This window comes from Bison bison, unplaced genomic scaffold (genome assembly GCF_000754665.1).
Source record: "Bison bison bison isolate TAMUID 2011002044 unplaced genomic scaffold, Bison_UMD1.0 scf7180017864370, whole genome shotgun sequence".
NCBI classification, from domain to species: domain Eukaryota; kingdom Metazoa; phylum Chordata; class Mammalia; order Artiodactyla; family Bovidae; genus Bison; species Bison bison.
In genome coordinates, this window is record NW_011494942.1 from 10,723,190 (window position 1) to 10,725,450 (window position 2,261).

The 2,261-nt window shown below is 43.7% G+C and overlaps 1 long non-coding RNA gene across 3 annotated transcripts in view; it reads right to left on the reverse strand.

Annotated features, from left to right (window-relative positions):
* Window positions 1–2,261, reverse strand: part of LOC105000227 — a 127,559-nt gene that overhangs the window by 91,379 nt on the left and 33,919 nt on the right. For 2 of the 3 annotated variants that reach the window (XR_826704.1, XR_826703.1), the window contains exon 2: window positions 1,136–1,315. This is a non-coding gene — a long non-coding RNA (uncharacterized LOC105000227). Of the gene's footprint in view, window positions 1–1,061; window positions 1,316–2,261 lie in introns of those variants that run through there. The other variant, XR_826702.1, reaches the window with a different exon arrangement.

Genomic DNA, 2,261 nt, shown 5'->3' on the forward strand with positions numbered 1-2,261 from the left:
TTGTTGCAAGGTGATCCAACCAGTCCATTCTGAAGATCAGCCCTGGGATTTCTTTGGAAGGAATGATGCTAAAGCTGAAACTCCAGTCCTTTGGCCACCTCATGCAAAGAGTTGACTCATTGGAAAAGACTCTGATGCTGGGAGGGATTGGGGGCAGGAGGAGAAGGGGATGACAGAGGATGAGATGGCTGGATGGCATCACTGACTTGATGGACGTGAGTCTGAGTGAACTCCAGGAGTTGGTGATGGACAGGGAGGCCTGGCGTGCTGTGATTCATGGAGTCGCAAAGAGTCGGCCACGACTGAGCAACTGAACTGAACTGAACTGAACCCATCTACTAAAACTCAGACTGACTATACAACTTAAATCCCATGTTTCTCTAAGAGTCTATCAATCCTTTGACCTTGAGTGTGAGAAGCTTGGTAGGCTACAGTCCATAGGATTGAAAAGAGCTGGACATGACTGAAGTGACTTAGCATGCACACACTTGATAAAGGTAGGTCTTATCAATATTCCTGGACAAAATTTTATACTGCCTTGTCAGTATAACAATGGATACAAGGCATAAAGCTGGGGGGTTGTGTCAGACAAGTATGCGATTGTACCATTTTGCACTAAACCTCTCATTAATGAGCATTTTCATGGCATCACCTAGGGCTGAGCTGTTCCATATAGTAGCCATTTGTCACATGTGGCTACTTAAATTAAGGTAATTTAATTAAAAATTCATTTCCTCAATGGCACTGACCACTTTTCTGGTGCTCAACAGCCACACAAGCTATTAAATTGGACAGTGTAGCTATAGAATATTTCCGTTATTGGAGAAACTTCTGTGGGACAGCACTTGACCTAGAGTCTTAGGATTTAAAGAATCTCAAAAAGGGCAACCAACTATCCTGGTTTCCCCAGAATTTAGGGATTCCTCAGTTTGAGGAGTTTCAGTGTTAAAATTTGGATAATCCCTGGGAAATTGAGACAGCTCATCACCCTAAGAAGTCAGGTAGTCCAACCATATATCTACTGCACATATTTCTTCTACAACATTCTTTTTTATTTTTATTTGGTCATGCAGGCTCTTTGTTGTGGCTCACAGGCTTTCTCTACGTGCGCTGCAGCATGTGAGCTCTTAGTTACCTAAGCAGGGGTCCAACCAGTGTCCCCTGGATCAGCAGGCAGATTCTTAATCCCCGGACCACTAGGAAGCCCCTTCTGCAACATTCTTCACTCTGGACATTGCTGAGCCTGCCAGCTAAGTGATGTTAATCACTGATGTGGCTGAAGCAGGCAGTATGTGGAGAACTGGAGTAGATCAAGCTAAAAAAAAAAAGAGAGAGAGAGAGAACTGTTTCAGATTTCCTCCAAGAGGTAGGAAGTCCACAAGAGGAAGGTAAACCATTTAATCAACTACATAGAAATGGTCCCAACCATTGAAACAGAGCCCATTTCATAAGCAGCCTACAAGATCAATGAGAAGTCTATCATCAAAGGCACTTGTCAGAAATGGCTGTGATATTTACTGGTAAATTAGGGTCCTGTGTCATTACAGGCAGGACTCTGTTGAATTATTTCCCCCCCCAAACAAACATATATTTTGATGTCTGAATGAAGCTGTAGAGATCTTCTAGTCCAGCTTCAGTTTTTCAGTGGAGAGAACTGATGCCCAAAGGGCCTAAAAGTGAGAGAAAACCTTTATTGCTTTCCTGAAAGCAAGGGCAAAGGCACATACCAGTTTAAATTCTTGCAAAAGAAATTAATGGCATTAAACTAATAACTGAGCATTACATTTTTCTTACTTCTCTATTATTTATTTTTGCTTCAGTTCAGTTCAGTCGCTCAGTCCTGTCCAACTCTTTGCAACCCCATGAATTGCAGCATATCAGGCCTCCCTGTCCATCACCAACTCCCGGAGTCCACCCAAACCCATGTCCATCGAGTCGGTGATGCCATCCAACCGTCTTATCCTCTGTCGTCCCCTTCTCCTCCTGCCCTCAATCTTTCCCAGCATCAGGGTCTTTTCAAATGAGTCAGGTCTTCGCATCAGGTGGCCAAAGTATTGGAGTTTCAGCTTCAACATCAGTCCTTCCAATGAACACCCAGGACTGATCTCCTTTAGGATGGACTGGTTGGATCTCTTTGCAGTCCAAGGGACTCTCAACAGTCTTCTCCAACACCACAGTTCAAAAGCATCAATTTTTTGGTGCTCAGCTTTCTTTATAGTCCAACTCTCACATCCATACATGACCACTGGAAAAACCTGCCT